This window comes from Ranitomeya variabilis, chromosome 1, assembly GCF_051348905.1.
Source record: "Ranitomeya variabilis isolate aRanVar5 chromosome 1, aRanVar5.hap1, whole genome shotgun sequence".
In the NCBI taxonomy this organism is placed as follows: Eukaryota; Metazoa; Chordata; class Amphibia; order Anura; family Dendrobatidae; genus Ranitomeya; species Ranitomeya variabilis.
The window spans coordinates 510,836,098-510,858,298 of record NC_135232.1 but is presented as its reverse complement, the minus strand read 5'-3'; the positions used below and the strand labels follow the sequence as shown (position 1 = coordinate 510,858,298).

Sequence of the window (22,201 nt, the reverse complement as noted above, 5' to 3'; positions counted from 1 at the left end):
AAACACACTAATATCAGGGTATAATATAAGGTAGTACACGTCTTAATTATGTAGCAGGGGTTGGGGTAGCCCTCCTCATAGAATATAATATAGCCCCCCTCATAGAATATAATGTAGCCTCCCTCATAGAATATAATGCAGCCCCCTCATAAAATAATGTAGCCCCCTCAAAGAATATAATGCAGCCCCTCTCATAGAATATAATGCAGCCCACCTCATAGAATACAATGCAGCACACCACAAAATATAATGCAACCCCCTCATAAGGTATAATGCAGTCCCCACCATAGAGTATAATGTAGCACCCTCATAGGGTATAATGCAGCCCCCCATATACTATACTGTAGCCCCTTCATAGGGCATAATTCTCTCCCCTCATATAGTACGATGTAGCCTCCCAGAATATAATGTAGTCCCCTGAGAGAATAATGCAGTCCCCCACAGAATATAATGTAGCACCCTCATAAAGTATAATGCAGCCCCCCTCATATGGTATAATGCAGCCCCTCTTCACCTCCATCATTGTTCTCCTCCTCCACTCCCATCATTGCCTTCTCCCCCACCACCCCTATCATTGCCCTTTCCACCACATCCATCATTGCCTTCTCCCCCAAAACTTCATCATTGCCCATTTCCACCACCACCATTGTCTTTTCCACCACAACCATCATTGCTTTCTTCCCCACCTCCCCCATCATTGCCCATTTAAACACCCCCATTATTGCCCATTTCAACACCTCCATCATTGCCAACCCCCACCACCATCATTGTCCTTTCCACCACAACCATCATTGCCTTCTTCTCCACCATCCCATCATTGAGTCTGTCTGCGTGTGTGTGTGTATGTGGTGCTTTGTGTGTGAGAGAGTGGTGCGGTGGTGGTGGGGCTTTACATGCAGGCAGTGTTATCTGCAGCCTGCGGCCAATGCTGCCCTCTATTAAAGTGAAATGGTATTCACTCCTCTCCATGCCCATGGGGGCGTGGAGAAGCATGAATATTCATTTCTCTTTAGCAGCGGGGACAGGCGTGGCTTCCTGTAACCCGCTGCTGCTCCACTGGCACAGGACGGGCCCCCTTGAGTCAGGGACCCCATAGCCACTGGCTGCAGGCCCCTAGAGCAGTGAGGACCTTAGACAGCTGTTGGCCAGTATGCCAACAGGTGTTAGTGCCTGGACCCATCGGAGAATCCTCCGATTCTCGGTGGGCCAGTACGACCCTGTCCATCATTACCATCAGTGCGTCATCCTTGTGTTCATCTGTGTGTCTATCTTTAACATCAGTGTTACCAGTGTTTTTCACAGACGGATAAAGAAATAAATAAATGGCAAATAATGGAGAGGAGCCATATTGTTCCTGGCAGATCAGCACTAGTGATGAGCGAACAGTGAAATATTCGGATTCGGGAAAATCAGCACAAATAATTTCTAATATCCGTCTATTCATACGGAATAACGAATCCAATGCAAGTCAATGGGAAAGCCCAATATTTTTCTGCTGCACCCAACAAACAGGTCTGGTGGCCTGAGAAAAAAACTGAAATGGATAGGAAGGTGCTAAAATTAAGGCTAGGTTCACATTGTGTTAATGGCAATGCGCTGACTGCATCCGTTACATAGCGGAACTAACGCTATGTAACGGATGCGTTAGCGCACCCATTGACTGCCATTATGTAGCGCATTGCTAATGCATGTCATAATCGGCATGCGTTAGCAGTGTGCCGTCATTCTGTGATGGGCCCTTGGACATGGTCTGCAGCATTTCAGGGTCCGTCACCGCTAGCATAGATGGAGCATCTGCGCTAGCACGATCGCATAACGCGATCTTTAAAAGGCACTTGCGTTGCGCAGTCCGTTTAACGCATGCGTTGAACGGACTGCAGTAACGCAATATGAACTTGGCCTTAATGGAAACAGCATGGAGAACATGCCTGCATGCCCTTCTGACTCACATATGGTATCTGGGAATAATTTTGTCAGACTATTGCGTCAGTTTCATGGATTTATAAGAAGACCTAGCAAACCAAACCTAATTTTTTTCTAAAAGGGAAAAATTCTGAGAAACCTTTTTCTTTCATAATTACATGTATGTAATGCAAAATTAAAAAAAAAAAAATTTACCTCCCCTTTAGCATATGTTCACATATATAGTGTTTTGGCTTTAGATTTTCCTTATACATTTGGGAAAGCTCTCACTCCTACATTTGGGAGGTCCCTCCCTCATTCAAAATTGATAGCTAGATAGTGGAATACATATTCCCCAGCAATGCCAGCTAAAACATGCCCATTTGAAATTTGGGCTTCGCCCTCCACCATCACCACATCCACCGCCATGTCATTATGTGGCCTGTTATGATCCGGTGACCTTGGAGCCGCATGAGAGACTTTCTCAGGAGTAGGTGGTACCTGTACTGACCGCAAACCCTAAACTAACACCGCAACTAGAAGTAGCTGTGGGATGTACCTAACACGTCCTAGACACCTCGACACAGCCGGAGGACTAAATACCCCTCTAGATGGAAATGGGAATTCTATCTTGCCTCAGAGCAGAACCCCAGAGGATAGGCAGCCCCCCACAAATATTGACTGTGAGTATAAGAGGAAAAACACACGCAGGCAGAAAAACAGGATTTAGCAAAAGAGGCACTTCTAGCTAAACAGAAAAGGATAGGACAGAATTCTAAGCGGTCAGTATTAAAATCCTAAAAATATCCACAGCGGATAATACAAATATACTACATCTAACTAAAGACATTGAAAGTATATCTGCCTCTCCTGAGAATCCAGCATGACTGAAAAATCCAAACAAAGTCTAAGCTGGACAAAAACACAATGAATTGCACTGAATTGCAAAGCACACTGCATGTGTGCACAGAGACAAAAAACCAGACACTTATCTTAGCTGAATTGGCAGCAGGGCATGAGGAGCCAGAGAGAGATGCAATCCCTCCAAGTACAATGGACAACTGGCATTGACTCATGGATCCTGCACACCTAAATACCTAATAGAGCTGCAATTAGCAGAAACACCTGCCCTGGATTACAACCCCAAGACAACTGCACTACCACCAACAACCACCGGAGGGAGCCCAAGAGCAGAATTCACAACAGTACCCCCCCTTGAAGAGGGGTCACCGAACCCCACCAGAGCCCCCAGGCCGATCAGGACGAGCCAGATGAAAGGCACAGACCAAATAGGCAGCATGGACATCAGAGGCAAAAACCCAAGAATTATCCTCCTGGCCATAACCCTTCCATTTGACAAGGTACTGAAGCCTCCGCCTCGAAAAGCGAGAATCCAAAATCTTCTCAACCACATACTCCAACTCCCCATCAACCAACACAGGAGCAGGAGGATCAACCGAGGGAACAACGGGCACCACATATTTCCGTAATAAAGATCTATGGAAAACATTATGGATGGCAAAAGAGGCCGGAAGGGCCAAACGAAAGGACACAGGATTGATAATCTCAGAAATCCTATAAGGACCAATAAACCAAGGCTTAAACTTAGGGGAAGAAACCTTCATAGGAACATGACGGGAAGACAACCAGACCAAATCCCCAACCTGAAGCCAGGAACCAACACACCGACGACGGTTAGCAAAACGCTGAGCCTCCTCCTGAGACAACACCAAATTGTCCACCACATGAGCCCAAATCTGCTGCAACCTGTCAACCACAGAATCCACACCAGGACAATCAGAAGGTTCAACTTGCCCCGAAGAAAAACGAGGATGAAAGCCAAAATTACAAAAGAAGGGTAAAACCAAGGTAGCCGAACTAGCCCGATTATTAAGGGCAAACTCGGCCAATGGCAAGAAAGCCACCCAATCATCCTGATCAGCAGACACAAAGCATCTCAAATAAGTTTCCAAAGTCTGATTAGTTCGCTCAGTCTGGCCATTTGTCTGAGGATGAAATGCGGAAGAAAAAGACAAATCAATGCCCAGCCTAGCACAAAAGGCCCGCCAAAACCTAGAAACAAACTGGGAACCTCTGTCAGACACAATATTCTCCGGAATACCGTGCAAACGAACCACATGCTGAAAAAACAATGGAACCAAATCAGAAGTGGAAGGCAATTTAGGCAAAGGCACCAAATGAACCATCTTAGAAAACCGGTCACAAACCACCCAGATAACCGACATCCTCTGGGAAACCGGAAGATCTGAAATAAAATCCATAGAAATATGCGTCCAGGGCCTCTCAGGGACCGGCAAAAGCAAAAGCAACCCACTAGCACGGAAACAACAAGGCTTGGCCCGCGCACAAGTCCCACGGGACTGCACAAAAGAACGCACATCACGCGACAAAGAAGGCCACCAAAAGGACCTACCAACCAAATCTCTGGTACCAAAAATACCAGGATGGCCAGCCAACACAGAACAATGAACCTCAGAAATCACTCTACTAGTCCATCTATCAGGAACAAACAGTTTCCCCACTGGACAGCGGTCAAGTTTGCAGCCTGAAATTCCTGCAGAACCCGTCGCAAATCAGGGGAAATGGCAGAAAGGACCACCCTTCCTTCAGAATGCCGACCGGCTCCAATACCTCAGGAGAATCAGGCAAAAAACTCCTAGAGAGGGCATCAGCCTTAACATTCTTAGAACCCGGAAGATACGAGACCACGAAATCAAAATGGGAGAAAAACAGGGACCATCGAGCCTGTCTAGGATTCAGCTGTTTGGCAGATTCGAGGTAAATCAGATTTTTATGATCGGTCAAGACCACAATACGGTGCTTGGCTCCCTCAAGCCAATGTCGCCATTCCTCAAACGCCCACTTCATAGCCAACAACTCCCGATTGCCGACATCATAATTGCATTCAGCAGGCGAAAACTTACGGGAAAAGAAGGCACACGGTTTCATCAAGGAACCATCAGAATTCCTCTGAGACAAAACGGCCCCTGCCCCAATCTCAGAAGCGTCAACCTCAACCTGAAAAGGAAGAGAAACATCTGGCTGACGCAACACCGGGGCAGAAGTAAATCGGCGTTTAAGCTCCTGAAAGGCAGAGACAGCCACAGGGGACCATTTCGTTACATCAGCGCCTTTCTTCATCAAATCGGTCAGGGGTTTAACCACACTGGAGAAGTTAGCAATGAAACAGCGATAAAAATTAGCAAAGCCCAAAAATTTCTGAAGGCTCTTCACAGATGTGGGCTGAATCCAATCATGAATGGCCTGAACCTTAACCAGATCCATCTCTATAGATGAGAGAGAAAAAATGAAGCCCAAAAATGAAACCTTCTGCATTTCAAAGAGACACTTAGACCCCTTCACAAACAAAGCATTATCACGAAGGATCTGAAATATCATCCTGACCTGTTTCACATGAGACTCCCAATTATCAGAAAAAATTAAGATGTCATCCAAATATACAATCATGAATTTATCAAGATAATTCCGGAAGATATCATGCATGAAGGACTGAAAAACAGATGGAGCATTAGAGTGTCCGAATGGCATCACAAGGTATTCAAAATGGCCTTCGGGCGTATTAAACGCAGTTTTCCATTCGTCACCCTGCTTAATACGAACAAGATTATATGCCCCCCGAAGGTCAATTTTAGTAAACCAACTAGCCCCCTTAATCCTGGCAAACAAATCGGAAAGCAAAGGTAAAGGGTATTGAAACTTGACCGTGATCTTATTCAAGAGGCGATAATCAATACAGGGTCTCAAGGAGCCATCCTTCTTAGCAACAAGAAAAAATCCCGCTCCCAACGGTGAAGAAGATGGCCAAATATGCCCTTTCTCCAAAGACTCCTTAACATAACTCCGCATGGCGGTATGTTCCGGCACAGACAGGTTGAAAAGTCGGCCCTTAGGAAACTTACAGCCTGGAATCAAGTCAATAGCACAATCACAGTCCCTATGCGGTGGAAGGGAACTGGACTTGGGCTCATCGAATACATCCTGAAAATCAGACAAAAACTCTGGAACTTCAGAATAGGAGGAAGAGGAGATTGACATCACAGGAACTTCATTATGAACCCCCTGACAACCCCAACTAGTCACAGACATAGACTTCCAATCCAACACAGGATTATGTATCTGCAACCATGGAAAAGCCAGCACAATAGCATCATGCAAATTATGCAACACCAGAAAACGACAATCTTCCTGATGGGCTGGTGCCATGCACATGGTCACCTGTGTCCAAAACTGGGGTTTATTTTTAGCCAAAGGTGTAGCATCAATGCCCCTTAAAGGAATAGGGTTCTGCAAAGACTGCAAGGGGAAACCACAACGCCTGGCAAATTCAAAGTCCATTAAGTTCAAAGCGGCGCCCGAATCCACAAACGCCATGACAGAAAATTACGAAAATGAGCAGATCAAGGTCACAGATAACAGAAATTTAGGTTGTACAGTTCCGATGGTAACTGAACTAGCGATTCTCTTTGTACGCTTTGGGCAGACTGAAATGACATGAGAAGCATCGCCACAATAAAAACACAACCTATTCTGACGTCTGAATCCTTGTTGTTCCGTTCTAGATAGAATCCTATCACACTGCATAGGCTCAGGCATCTGCTCTGAGGACAACGCCACAGCGCGCACAGTTCTGCGCTCCCGCAAGCGCCGATCAATCTGAATGGCCAGAGACATAGAATCACTCAGACCAACAGGCGTGGGAAATCCCACCATAACATCTTTAACAGATTCAGAAAGACCCTTTCTGATAATTGCCGCCAAAGCATCCTCATTCCATTTAGTCAGCACAGACCATTTTCTAAATTTCTGACAATACAATTCTGCCGCTTCTTGACCCTGAGACAGGGCCAACAAGGTCTTCTCCGCTTGATCCACAGAATTTGGTTCATCATATAATAATCCTAGAGCCTGAAAAAAGGCATCTACATTATGCAAGGCCGGATTCCCAGATTCCAGGGAAAATGCCCAATCCTGAGGGTCGCCACGCAGCAGGGAGATGACAATTTTAACCTGCTGAATGGGATCACCAGAGGAACGAGGCTTCAGAGCAAAAAACAGTTTACAATTGTTTTTAAAACTCAAAAATTTGGACCTGTCCCCAAAAACAAATCAGGAGTAGGAATCCTAGGCTCTAACAGCGGAGTCTGAACAATATAATCAGAAATACCCTGTACCCTAGCAGCAAGCTGGTCTATACGAGAAACTAATCCCTGAACATCCATGCTAGCACAAGACTCCTCAGTCACCCAGAGGAAAAGAGGGAAGAAAAGACAAAGCAGGCTACAGAAAAAAAAATGGCTCTTTCTTCCCTTCTTCTGAGATGCATTTAACTCATTGTTGGCCAGTTGTACTGTTATGATCCGGTGACCTTGGAGCCACATGAGAGACTTTCTCAGGAGTAGGTGGTATCTGTACTGACCGCAAACCCTAAACTAACACCGCAACTAGAAGTAGCCGTGGGATGTACCTAACACGTCCTAGACACCTCGACACAGCCGGAGGACTAAATACCCCTATAGATGGAAATGAGAATTCTATCTTGCCTCAGAGCAGAACCCCAGAGGATAGGCAGCCCCCCACAAATATTGACTGTGAGTATAAGAGGAAAAACACACGCAGGCAGAAAAACAGGATTTAGCAAAAGAGGCACTTCTAGCTAAACAGAAAAGGATAGGACAGAATTCTAAGCGGTCAGTATTAAAATCCTAAAAATATCCACAGCAGATAATACAAATATACTACATCTAACTAAAGACATAGAAAGTATATCTGCATCTCCTGAGAATCCAGCATGACTGAAAAATCCAAACAAAGTCTAAGCTGGACAAAAACACAATGAATTGCACTGAATTGCAAAGCACACTGCATGTGTGCACAGAGACAAAAAAACAGACACTTATCTTAGCTGAATTGGCAGCAGGGCATGAGGAGCCAGAGAGAGATGCAATCCCTCCAAGTACAATGGACAACTGGCATTGACTCATGGATCCTGCACACCTAAATACCTAATAGAGCTGCAATTAGCAGAAACACCTACAACCCCAAGACAACTGCACTACCACCAACAACCACCGGAGGGAGCCCAAGAGCAGAATTCACAACAGTGGCCCTTGCTTGACATTTTCTGAAGGCCAGCAGGTGTCATGAATCCTGAGTTTGGGAAAGGCCTTCAGGTGGCCCTGTATCATACATTTAGGAGGGCTCTCACTCCGACATTTGGGAAGTCCCTCCCTCAGCTAGATAGTGCAAGTTGTCTCTTCAGAGAGGAAGAGGTCTACCTATTGGAAGTAGCAGTTAATGTCGACCCTTTAACGAGCCTTGTCACATGACTTAGGATAAAAGCCAAACCAGAATCTCAATTTGCAGACACTGTGTTTCGGGGTACTTCCCCTCGTCAGTGCAAAGTGGAGATCTGGTTTGGCTGAGTGAGAGGCATCTTACCGATATCCAAGTAGTATTGACTGTTAGGATTGCTACTTCCAATAGGTGACACTAGAGTTTTAGTCCTCTTCCTCTCTGAAGAGACAAATTTGCATATTTTCCATAGGAGCATTGCGGCTTTAAATGTCCTCATCTCGACATGCTTAACATGTCACTCTCAGAAAGGAGAAACAATACTTTTTGGAACCTTAGCTAGATAGTGGAATACATATTCCCCAGCACTTTACAATGTCAGCTAAAACATGACCATTTGAATTTTGGTCTTTGCCTGCCAGCACCACCACATCAACCGCCAACGTCATTATGCAGTTATTATAATTTCTAGAGATTATCTTGTTCCTCCTCATCATCATCATCACTCAATGTGGCCTGAGAATACTGTGTGAGGCTAGGCTGTGTGGTATCAGCCACTGTGCAATCTTGCTCCATAGCCACCTGCTTGGCATTCAAAGCTTCCTTTTCAGATTCTACAGCTAATAGACAGAGCAGTGGGATGGATACACTCATAATAGCGTCATCAGTACTCACCATCTTGGTGCAGTACTCAAAGTTTTGAAGAACCTCACATATGTCAGCGATCCACACCCACTCGGCAGTTGTTATATGTGGGGGCTGAGTGTTACTCTGATGGGCATTGAGAAGCTGGAATTCAGAGACTGCCCTCTGCTTCTCACTAAGCCTTGCCAACATATGGAAGGTGGAATTCCAGCATGTGGGCAGGTCAGAAATCAGTCGGTGATGAGGCAAATTAAAGTGCTGCTACAGTGAAGCTAGAACGGCGAAAGCATGAGATTACTTTTAGAAATGTGCCTTGACACATACCTTGCGTACCTTGGCAAGTAGATCAGGCAAGTCACGACATGTTTTTAAAAACCGCTGTATTACCAAGTTCAGCACACGGGCCATGCATGGAACGTGTACCAGCTTGCCGAGCTTTAAAGTCGCCACCAAGTTACGCCCATTATTGCGCACAACAAGACCTGGTTGGAGGTTCAGCAGGGAGAGCTACTGATCTGTCTGTTCTTTTATCCCTTTCAACAGCTTGGTTGCGTTGTGAGCTTTATCACCTAAACAGATGAGCTTCAGCAGAGCATGCTGCCGCTTCACCAAGGCAGTTTTGCAGATTTCCCAGATGGGGAGTGATGGGTAGGCTAGTTCTGCTGAGGAGGAGGAGAGACAGGAAGTGGAATATGAGGAGACTGAAACCCTGATGGAAGTTAGGCCCGCTATTCTTGGTGTGGGTAAGATGTGTGATGTCCCAGACTCCTCTGGGATAACCCAGGGTGCCGTCAGGGAAATGTATCATCCTTGTCCACAAGGTCTTGTCCACATGTCTGTGGTTAGGTGGACCTTCCCTCTGACTGCATTGGCCAGAGCACGGCTGATATTGTGTAACACGTGCCTATGTAACGAGGGGACATCACACCAGGAAAAGTAGTGTCGGCTGGGAATTGAGTACCTTGGGGCTACCACCGCCAAGAGATCACAGAAAGACTCAGTTCCCACAAGTCAAAACAGCAACATTTCCAGGGGTAGCAATCAGGCAATGTGGGTGTTTAGCGTTTGGGCCTGTGGATGGGTGGCTGAATATTTCTGTATTCTAGTAAATGTCTGGGGCAGGGACAACTGAACACTGTGCTGAGACAATGAAGTGGATGTAGTTGCTGACTGTTGTGTGTGTGCAACCGCTGGTTGTGGGCAGGAGGCATCAGCGCCTGCTTCATGGTCAGCAGATTGAAATGGCCATAACACAGGGGACGGGGCAGTAGTTTCACCCTCAGACACAGATTTTGTACACAGGTGTCCGCCCACCTACTGGGGTGCTTGGCTGGCAAGTGCTTTGCATGTTGGTGGTGCTCAGGTTGGCAATATTCTTGCCTCTTCTTAGCTTGGTTTGGCAGATGCTGCAAATTAGTTGTTTTATCTGACGGACTTTCAGAAAAGAAACTGCCATAGAGGGGAACAAAGTACACTTGGCCTGTTACCTAGCCAAGTGGGGGTGCGCTGTGGAACGGTTGACCGAGTTCTACCTCTGGGCAAACCACTACCTCTTCTTGCCTGTTTTCTTGAAACAAATCCATCCCTCTCTGCACTGCTGTGCTCGCTATGCGTGCCACCGTGCCAGGTTAGATCAGTGGACTCTTCATCGAACACGTCGGCTTCCAATTCCTCAATCTGATCCTCCTTCTGAGCTGCGATTTGAGGCTGACCTGATGGCAACTGTGCCTCATGATTATCCTCCACCTCTTCAGACATCAATTGACGTTCCCCAACATGCCTTTCTCCTGGCTGTGGGAGCTCAAATGTTTGGACATCACTGCACTCCACCTCCTCCTGACCCTCTTTAATGGTGCACGTTGAGAGGCCTGACAAATTACAAGGGAATGTAAACAGTGCCTCGGAGTCACCAGTGTTTGGGTCATATGTCTACTGGGACTCTTGATAGTGGGAGGAAGAAGGCCCAGGTTGAGGATTCAGAGGCCCAGCCTCTTGGCTACTGAGACTGGACCATGTGGAAGACTTCTTGGTGCTGCTTGTCATTACACTGGGACACTGTCTGCCATCCAACCCACAACATCCTCGCACTTGTCTGAGTTTGTTAGTGGTGTAGTGCATTGACAGAATTTTGACAGGCACCTAGAATCAGTCACATTCAGATCTGTCACACGGCCTTGGCGGGCACCACCACATCCACATCCCTTAACATCACCAAACAGATAAAGATTCACTATTTTTTAAACCAATAGAAAATTATGATTTTTTTTCAGTTGTCTTGCTGACACATTCCAAATGCAGAGTAATGATGATTATTGTATCTGCCAATTTGTTACATACTATTATCTGTACCTGGAATGCACCAGTCTCACACGTGCTAGACAAATATTAGGTATTTTAAGTGGAAAATACCACAGAGCTGCAACATGTACTTGCAATGATGAGAACACCCAGATGGCTGCCTGACTACCTTTCACCCACCCTCCCTCCTATTAAATCTTTCCCTACTAAATCCCCACCTAACAAACAACTAATGTTGACAATGTTCAGCTCTGCTTTTTGGAATAAATACTGCTCACTGTAACCTCCTATCACTTTCCCTATGCTCCATTCACTGTGCCTACAGTGAAACTATGCCCTCCCTATGCTATTTCCAGCTGCAATGTGTGCAAGATGGCGCTGGCAGCCTTTAAATAGTCCCTCTGACGCTGTAAGGCCAGCCAATCACAGTAATGTCACATTAAAGATGGCGCCGGCCTTACTGTGATTAGCAAGCAAGCTCTGCATGTTCGCTGACTGCAAATAAAGATCCAAACATGCTGGGCGGGTCACTCAAATATACTGAGGTGAATACCTAATTACTTGGTGAGTAAAGAATAGCCCAAACACCGTATTATTTGTGCGAGTAATGAATAGTGCCAAATGTATTCGCTCATCACTAGCTATCAGCTTTATTACACAGAGCATCAGCAGACTCTGGAAAATTACTAGTAAATAGTCATGTTTGCATATTTCAGCAGGCTTTGCACCAGTCGCACAACTGCTAGATAAATATACGGTATTTACTTAACCAATAGCACGGTAATTTTCTTTTTATATTACTTTTGTTACACATGTAAACAGCAGGTTCAGGAAAATTACTGGTAAATAGTCACATTTGCGTCTCAGCAGGCTTTGCACCAGTCTCACAATTGCTAGATAAAGATACGCTATTTATTTAACCAATAGCAGAGCAATTTTTTGTTAAATCACCTTTATGACACATGCCAACAACAGACTCAGGAAAATTAGTGGCACTGGTAAATATTGACGTTTGCGTATCTCTGCAGGCTTTGCACAAGTCGCTCAAGTGCTAAATAAATATACGCTATTTTTTTAGCCAAGATAAATTTTTTTATATCTCCTTTATGACACACACCAACAGCAGACTCAAGGAAATTCCTGGTAAATAGTGACGTTTGTGTATCTCTGCAGGCTTTGCGCCAGTCGCACAACTGCTAGATAAATATACTGCATTTATTTATCCAATAGAAAATTGTTATTTTTTATACTGCCTTTATGACACACGCAAACAGCAGACTCAGGAAAATCATTGGCGCTTGTAAATATTGACATTTATGTATCTCAGCAGGCTTTTCCCCAGTCTCACAATGCTAGATAAAGATACGCTATTTACTTTACCAATAGAATTTTTTCTTTTATATCACCTTTATGACACATGCCAAAAGCAGAATAGGGAAAATTATTGGCACTGGTAAATAGTTACGCTTGCATATCTCTGCAGGCTTTGCGCAAGTCGCACAACTGCTAGATAAATATTAGCTATTTCAGCAATAGACAAGGAATATTATTTAGTAATTAGCTTTTAAAAAAAGATGTTTAGTATATGCTAAGAAAATACAAAGCTGCACTCTGGATTGTTTAGCATGGTAAATCTAGAAAATTGGAACTTCATTACTACCACAGAACATTGGTTAAGTCTTATATTATGTACCTATGGAATTTTGGAAAAATGGAAATGCGATATTGCTGCAAGAAAATTTACAGTAAAAAGAAAGTACTTAGCACATAAATTGGCCAATGTATATGAGCCCAACTGCTATGTCAGTGCATACCTTTTAGTTGGGTCCCTGTCCTGATAAGATAAGATACCTCTCTTGGACTAAAAAGCCTACAATATATGGGGCTGGAAGGAACCAGCTAGTTAAAGCCACCTGAATCTGATGAAATTGGGAGTGTGAGTGCACGTCACATAAGTTTGCTACAAACAGAAAAAACTGACCAGCACATCCCGAAAATAGAAAATTATTAAATTTGTATATTGCCTTTATGATACACGCCAATAGCAGACTCACAGAAATTACTGATAAATAGTGATGTTTGCATAGCTCAGCAGGCTTTGCACCAGTTGCACAACTGCTAGATAAATATTAGCTATTTCAGCAATAGGCGAGAAATATTATTTAGCAATTAGCTTTTAAAAAAGATGTTTAGCATATGCTGGCACTGTCGATTACCTGTGAAAAAAGTGGTTTAGTATATGCTGGTACGCACGAATATTATGTAGCTCCAAAAATATTTGTTTAGTATATGCTGGTACTAAGTAATATTATTTGGCTCTAAAATGAGCTACTTTGCATATTATGGTCCAAAATATGAAACCCTGCCTCTCTCCCAAATCCCAGAGATCTGCAGCATATATTTGCAATGCATAGCACTCAGGGGCCTGCGTTTCCTCATATTAAATCTCTCCTTACACTATTTTCACCTAACAGTGAACTAATCTTCACTCTCAGTAGCTCTTAAAAGAGCTTTTTGGAATCATAAACTCTCCCTATACACTGCTTTCACTCTCCCTACGCTCACACTACGCTGTCACTACGCTGTTTCCGGCTGTAAGGTGTGCAAGATGGCGCCAGCAGGGATTAAATATCCTGTATGATTCTGTAAGGCCATCCAATCATAGCAATGCAACTCCAAGGATGGCGCCGGCATTACTGTGATTGGCAAGCCAGCCCAGCTTGTTCATTGGCTGCAAATAGAGCGCCAAACATGTTGGTTTGCTCGAATATACCGAAGCAAATAGCAAATTACTCACCAAGTTACGAATAGCACAAAAACAGTACTATCCGTGCGAGTAACAAATAGTGCTGAATATATTCGCTCATCACTAATCAGCTCACTATGTACAGTACATGAAGGACATGTCCTCGTATTCCAGGCTTGTGTTCTTGAGGCTTGTAGATACTGCACTCACAGCAGTCATATATCAGAAGCAGTGGACAATTATCTTCTTATATTTATTGCTGCCTGTGTATATTACCACCTGATAAATCAGAAAGGCTTAGAATGCAGAATAAATATCACTATCAGGACATTGTGCTACTGAACCAATGTACTGTATCTAAACTCATGAACCTGTCAGGTGATTCATGCTACACAGACTGTGGACAGAATAAATCACAGCCTGGCTACATGCTTTCAACCAGGTATATTAATCTCTGAAACACTCCAATATTTCAAAGACAATATACTTGAAGACCAGACTAGTCCGGCTCAGTCCCTGGCTGGCAATTCCCAGCACCTGCTCCAGGGAAGTGACACGTCTCTCCCTATGCATACATGAGGGCTAGACCTGTCCATTACCTGCAGCAGCACTAGCAAGAGCCAACCGGTGCCATTCTAGTCTAGTCTCTGGCTAATGTCCCCACTGGATCTTTGTATATGTTTTCTGAAACACCCAGAAAGTTTCAGTGAATAATATGTCTCGCTGCAATCATGCAGTCAGAATTGCCTGACAGGTACACGTTAGTATGAACTACAGGCAGCATGTGTCATACACTGCCTGTATGATTGTATCTATGTATTTTTGACTCTGCAGTGCTGTGGGGTTTCAGAGAAAAACATACTTGTAAAAGCAGGCTGGGATCAAAGCCAATGCTGCCAATGACTGACAGGTTTCTCCCTATACACAGATGCAGGGAGAGATCTGTCACTCCAGGGGAGAAAACGGGGTGAAGCCGCCAGAGACTCGCCTTTTTGAATAGTCTCCCACGCGGCTCGGTCACTGTCAACTGTAACAGCATGTTTTTGTCTGAAACTGCAGTTTTTCAGAGTCAAACGTACCTGGATGAGATCATACAGCCAGGGCCTGATACATGCTGCCTGTGGATCCTGCAGCATGTGTTACCTGTGAGAGGCAGAGCCAGGGCCGTAATCATGGCCGAGAACATACGTGTAGTAGTGCCCTGGTCTCCCATCACATGAAAACAGTACTCATTGCTCTGCATACATGCGATTCCACTTTCGGCAACGTCAGGGACTGCTCTGCATTTCTGTAGGCTCCCTCTAGGCAGCTTTGCAGAAATCGAGACACAGTCCATTTCAACTTTCAAATGAACAGCTTTACTGGTTTCCTTACGCAGCACATCCATATTCATTACAGCATCATCAACAGGTTCCATTATGCACACTTCTTTCTCTGTCCCTGTACTCCTTTCCTTGTCATATGACATGTGCCCGGGTCGGAATGTATCATACAGTTCCTCAGTGTCCTCCCTGTCCAGACTTACTTCTCCTGGGGGTTCCCTCAGCCATTTCACACCGGGATCTGAGGGACTCTGCCCATGCTATAAGCTACCACATGGTGAGCGACCTGCCCATCTGTACTGCCGTGTTATTCCTTTCAGCTCCAGTTCTCACTAAACGCTGTCACTGATGCGGTCCTGCTTTTTTTTGGCTTCTGCTGGTCTGGTCTGCTGGCCCTGGATGGCTGGGCTTCTTTCTTGGCAATATTACATGGCCACTAGGTTGTCTTGGGCATTAACCCCATCTGGACAGTCAGGGCACTCAGGCCCTCCTGAGCTATTCAGCTCCCAGGCTTCACTGATCTCAAAACAGGAAGCTCTCTTTCTTATCCCACAGTGGCCCCTCCCATAGTAAACTACTAGCTGTTTCCAGCCAGCTAACGCTCGGCATGCTCATTGCTATCTAATTAACGCTGCTAGTGATTAAACTAAAGTAAATAATGACAACATTCAATAGCGCTTACACATGTGGTAAATTAACTTAAAATTAAGTTACTAACAATAATAATAATTAAAAATCAGAATAATACTAATACATTTTATTAACAGTGTAAAAGCAAAAGCAAACTGGATTCATGGGGTAATGTGTGGGGACAGAGCCTCGTGTGGTAATGTGTGGGTACGCAGCCTCATGTGGTAATGTGTGAGGATGGAGCCTCATGTGGTAATGTGTGGGGACAGAGCCTCATGTGGTAATTTGGAGGGACGGAGCCTGGTATGGTAATGTGCGGGGACAGAGCCTCGTGTTGCAATGTGTGGGGACGGAGCCTCGTGTGGTAATGTGTGAGGATGGAGCCTCATATGGTAATGTGTGGGGACAGAGCCTCGTGTGGTAATGTGTGGGGACAGAGCCTCGTGTGGTAATGTGTGGGTACGCAGCCTCATGTGGTAATGTGGAGGGATGGAGCCTCGTATGGTAATGTGCGGGGACAGAGCCTCGTGTTGTAATGTGTGGGGACGGAGCCTCATGTGGTAATGTGTGAGGACGAAGCCTCGTATGGTAATGTGTGGGGACAGAGCCTCGTGTGGTAGTGTGTGGGGACAGAGCCTCGTGTGGTAATGTGTGGGTACGCAGCCTCATGTGGTAATGTGTGAGGATGGAGCCTCGTGTGGTAATGTGTGGGTACGCAGCCTCATGTGGTAATGTGTGAGGATGGAGCCTCGTGTGGTAATGTGCGGGGACAGAGCCTCGTGTTGTAATGTGTGGGGACGGAGCCTCATGTGGTAATGTGTGAGGACAGAGCCTCGTATGGTAATGTGTGGGGACAGAGCCTCGTGTGGTAATGTGTGAGGATGGAGCCTCATGTGGTAATGTGTGAGGACGGAGCCTCATATGGTAATGTGTTGGAACAGAGCCTTGTGTGGTAATGTGTGGGGACGGAGCCTCATGTGGTAATGTGTGAGGACAGAGCCTCGTATGGTAATGTGTGGGGACGGAGCCTCGTATGGTAATGTGTGGGGACGGAGCCTCGTATGGTAATGTGGGGGGACAGAGCCTTGTGTGGTAATGTGTGGGGACGGAGCCTCGTGTGGTAATGTGTGGGGACGGAGCCTCGCATGGTAATGTGGGGGGACGGGATTATGTGTGGTAATATGGTGGGGGGCGGGATTATGTGTGGTAATGTGGTGGGGGGCGGGATTGTGTGTGGTAATGTGGTGGGGGGCGGGATTATGTGTGGTAATGTGGTGGGAGGCGGTTTTATGTGTGGTAATGTGGTGGGGGGTGGGATTATGTGTGGTAATGTGGTGAGGGGCGGGATTGTGTGTGGTAATGTGGTGGGGGGGCGGGATTGTGTGTGGTAATGTACTGGGGGGGTGGGATTATGTCTGGTAATGTGGTGGGGAGCAGGATTATGTGTGGAAATGTGGTGGGGGAGGGATTATGTGTGGTAATGTGGTGGGGGCGGGATTATGTGTGGTAATGTGGTGGGGGGTGGGATTATGTGTGGTAATGTGGTGGGGAGCGGGATTATGTGTGGTAATGTGGGGGGACGGGATTATGTGTGGTAATATGGTGGGGGGGCGGGATTGTGTGTGTTAATGTGGTGGGGGTGGGATTGTGTGTGGTAATGTGGTGGGGGGGCGGGATTGTGTGTGGTAATGGGGTGGGGGGCAGGATTGTGCGTGGTAATGTGATGGGGGGTCGGATTGTGTGTGGTAATGTGGTGGGGGCGGGATTGTGTGTAATAATGGGGTGGGGCGGGATTATGTGTGGTGATGTGTGGGGGCGGAGCTACTGTGCAGGGGGCGGGATTAGCGAGTAATCACGATGCCTCTTATATATATAGATGTACAGTGAGTTGACTAACTGGAGACTGTCGGCACTCCATCTTGTGGACTACATGGGTACTGCACTTTCCCTATGTCAGAACTATTATACATAGCAAGACAAGTGTATGCATTTATTCATATGCAAATTGCCTCTTCTGAGAAAATGTATTCAAATATTATACGCAAAGGGAATATTTACATTAAGATGGGAGTGGAGTAAAACGGTCCCAGAATACCCCATACATACCCTTTAAATTCACTGGGCTAGTTGAGCAGCAGTACACATCATGGGTTAAGATGCACAGTAAGACACATGATAGGCTTACAGTATCTAAGTCTTCTGAGACTGTTCCGTTGCATCCATGCTATTGTACACATAATTCTATGGTTATCTATCTATTTTTATCATATGTGATACTGCCTGCTGCTCTTGTGTATTCAATATACAACATGTGTAATTCTGTCTGCTAAGCTACTGTATCTAATCCTGTCATTTGTAATATTGTCTGTGATGGTGTATAAATTCCCAACAGAATACATATTATTCTATTCAGTGTTCCCTATTGCAAGAACATAATATATTCAGTATTCTTCTCTAGCTTGGGGCTAGTCACCTATTGAATACTAGAGCTTTGGCTCTTGTCACACCTGTGTTTTGTAAATCCATTCATCTCTCTGTTTTGTTCTCATTGTGTCCATTATTTTTCCTGAAAAAGTAAAAAAATACAGGGCAATATGTATTCTGTTTCTCTGTTCATAGAATGGACCAGAGAAACATAATGACGAAAGATGGGTGTGAATAGAGCCTGTTAAATTTGTGAAAATGAGAAGACTGTCCATACAAGTTGGAAAAATGCTGCTTACATAAAATGCCTATTAGTGCCAAATATATAGTTTGTGGCTTTAGTACAAAGATCACTGAATAAATATGCATGATTATACTTACAATTATACTACTGTGCCAATCTCTATATATACGTTATACAGTGACTTGCAAAAGTATTCAGCCTCTTGGCTTTTTACCTATTTTGTTACATTAGAACTTGTGTTTTAAATATTTTTGTAATCTGATTTGTGTGTGATGCATCAGCACTATATGGTCTATGTTGGTGAAGTGAAGTGAAAAAAATGTAGGCATGAATTACATTTATGGGATCAATTAACTAAAAATTGTCATGTGCGTATGCATTCATCCTTTTGCTATAAAGCACCTACAAATATTTGGTTTAAACAATTACTTTCATAAGTCACATGCTTAGTGAAAGGAAGTCTATCCACTTTTGTGCAATCTAAGTGTCACATGGTCTGTCAGTGTATACACACCTTTTCTGCAAGGCCACAGTGGCTGCAACACCATTAAGCAAAAGGCATCTCTAACCAAACATCATGAAGACCAAGGAGATCTCCAAACAAGTCAGGAACAAAGTTGTTGAGAAGTACAAGTCAGCGTTCGGTTATAAAAAAAATTAAAAAAAACCCTCAATTTCTGATGATCCCCCTGATCACCAGCAAAGAACATGGTACCACAACAAACCTGTCAAGAGAGTGCAGCCCACCAAAAGTCTCAGTCCTGGCAAGAAGGCCTTAATCAGAGTGGCAGCACAAAGAACAAAGGTAACCCTGCAGCTGCAGAGTTCCAACGCAAACACTGGAGTATCTGTCCATGTGCCACAATAAGACATACACTGCATAGAGGTGGCCTTTATGGAAAGAGTGGCCAGTAAAAAAGCCTTTACTTACACACAAAAATTGTAAGGCTTGCTTTGAGTTTGACGAAAGATGTAGGACTATCTAGGACTCTCCAAATATATGGATGAAGGTGCTGTGGTCAGATGAGACTAAAACTGAACATTTTCATCACCAAATTAAATTCTATGTCTGGCACTAATCCAATACAGCTCATCACCCCAGACACACCCCCACAGTAAAACATGGTGGCAGCATCATGTTGTGAGGATGTTTTTTGCCAGCAGAGACAGGGAAAATTATCTGAGTCAAGGGGAAGATGGATGGGGCGAAATACAGGGATATTCTTGAGCAAAACCTGTTTCAGTCTGTCAGTGATTGGAAACTAGGACGGAGGTTCACCTTTCAACAAGACAATGACCCAAAGCATACTGCTAAATCAACATTCGAGTGGTTTAATGGGAAATGTATAAATGTTTTGGAGTGACCTAGTCAAAGCCCAAACCTTAATCCAATTAAATATTTGTGGCCAGACTTGAAGTTTGCTGTTCATCAGAGGAATCCATTTGAATTTGAAATTTGAATGAGCTGGAGCAGTTTTGCCTTGAGGAATGGGAAAAGATCCTAGCAGCAATATGAGGAAATCTTATATAGATTTATCCAAAGCGTCTTGCAGCTGTAATTGCCACAAGCGGAGGCTCTACAAAGTACTAACTTTAGCGGGATGAATAGCTATGCACACTGAAGTTTTCACTTATTTTGACCTATTTGTTGTTTGTTTCACACAAAAAAGCTCACAGTTGTAGGCTTGTTCTTTACATGAAGTGATGCAAAGCTTAAAAAAACAAAAAAACAATTAAATTCCAGGTTGCGAGATAGCAAAACATGAAAAATGCCAAGGGGGTGAATACTTTTGCAAGCCACTGTATGTTTTTATATATATATAGGTTTCACATTGTTGTGTTTATTATCTAGTAGCATTAATTATAATGTCGACCCAGGAATAAACTTTTTTTAATGCAATATTAAAATAACAGACGGTTAAATATCCGCTGGGTGAGCAGCCAGCAGGTTCATTCATTGTGCAATCAGATTGAGTGGTAGATATATAGGATATACCCAAGCGCAAATTTAAAATCTCTATTTTTCAACTTTGTTTATTGGGACAAAAGAGTGGCATTGTCCTACAATTTGCAGCAGGGATCCTAAATTACGCTAGCACCATTGGTTTCATTCATACTTTCTCAATATTATAATATTATGGAAATAGAAAAAAATCCAGCTCGACGAGGTGGTGAAAAAGCAAAGTCTTGGTACTTTATTCACTTCATATCAAAAAATAGAGGATAAAACAACAGCACAATATAATTAAAAACACTATCTACGCGTTTCTGGTGACATAGCACCCTTAGTCATGATAACCATATTATCATATAGATAATAGATTTTTTTCTATTTCCTGCATTCCTCACGCCTTGACACAGTGTTTCCGTGCTCCGAGCCTCCAGGGACTACAACTATGGTGAGCTGGATTTTTTCTTTTGTCTTCACATTATAATATTATACAGTGCCTTGCGAAAGTATTCGGCCCCCTGGAACTTTTCAACCTTTTCCCACATATCATGCTTCAATCATAAAGATACCAAATATAATTTTTTGGTGAAGAATCAACAACAAGTAGAACACAATTGTGAAGTTGAGCGAAATTTATTGGTTATTTTAAATTTTTTTATTGGTTATTTTTTAAAAATAGTGTCTTATTTATCCATGGACACAACGTTTCAGCCCAGGGCCATTTTCAACTTTGAGAGAGAAAGTTGTTTTGCTAAAGTCACTAGCTAAACTTTAGTATTAATTCACTCAGAAACATTTTTCATGACCACGAAACATCAGTGAAATATGTGTCGGGTCTGTATATACTGTACAGTTGAAACCAGAAGTTTAAAAAACACTATATAAAAAGACACATATGAAAGTTTTTTTCAATATCTGACATGAAATCAGAATAATCCTTTCCCATTTTAAGTCAATTAGGATTATTATAATTATCAGCATTTGCCAAATGCCAGAATAATGAGAGAGAGGGAATATTTTAAGGCATTTTTATTACTTACTAGTGATGAGCGAGCATGCTCGCCACTACTCACTACTCGCCCGAGCATCTCACTCCTCGAGATGCTCGGAGTTTGCCGAGCATTTCCAAGGTTGCTCGACAGGAGCTTGGGTCCCCTCCCTGCATGTTTGGCACTCTAATGAACATACAGGGATTGTCTGATACACACACTGTAATGCCGCAGCCATGTTAGTTGTGGCATTACAGCGATTGGCTGGCCGCTCAGCATCATCAGGTCTATATCAGACCTGCCGTCGCCATGCTCATCACAGTCTACTCTGGAATCAGGCAGTGTATGGAGAGATGCTGCTGAACTAAGTAGAGATTTGTTTGTTTCTTAGTTAGTGTGGGTCTACCACAATATATAATACACATATCCATCTCAACTAATAGTCCTTCTGAGGACTAATCCAGCTGCATAGATATCAGTGTTAGGCAGACAGGCAATGTATGTGGCAGACTGCAGTACATATACACCATGTTCCAAATTATTATGCAAATGACATTTTTCTCGGATTTTCCAGTCAGTCTAATAAAAGTCATCACCCGTTAGAGTATACATCGAATTTTATTGTTTTAAAGAACTGAAAATGCTCCTTTGTGGAAATTGCAGCATTAGGAGGTCACATTCACTGAACAAAAAAGCTATTTAACTCCAAAACATCCT

The 22,201-nt window shown here is 44.0% G+C and overlaps 1 protein-coding gene across 1 annotated transcript in view; it reads left to right on the top strand.

The window, feature by feature from the left end:
- JAK3 (Janus kinase 3) overlaps positions 1-22,201 on the top strand; it is a 712,213-nt gene that overhangs the window by 624,381 nt on the left and 65,631 nt on the right. The gene's annotated exons all lie outside the window — the stretch shown is intronic.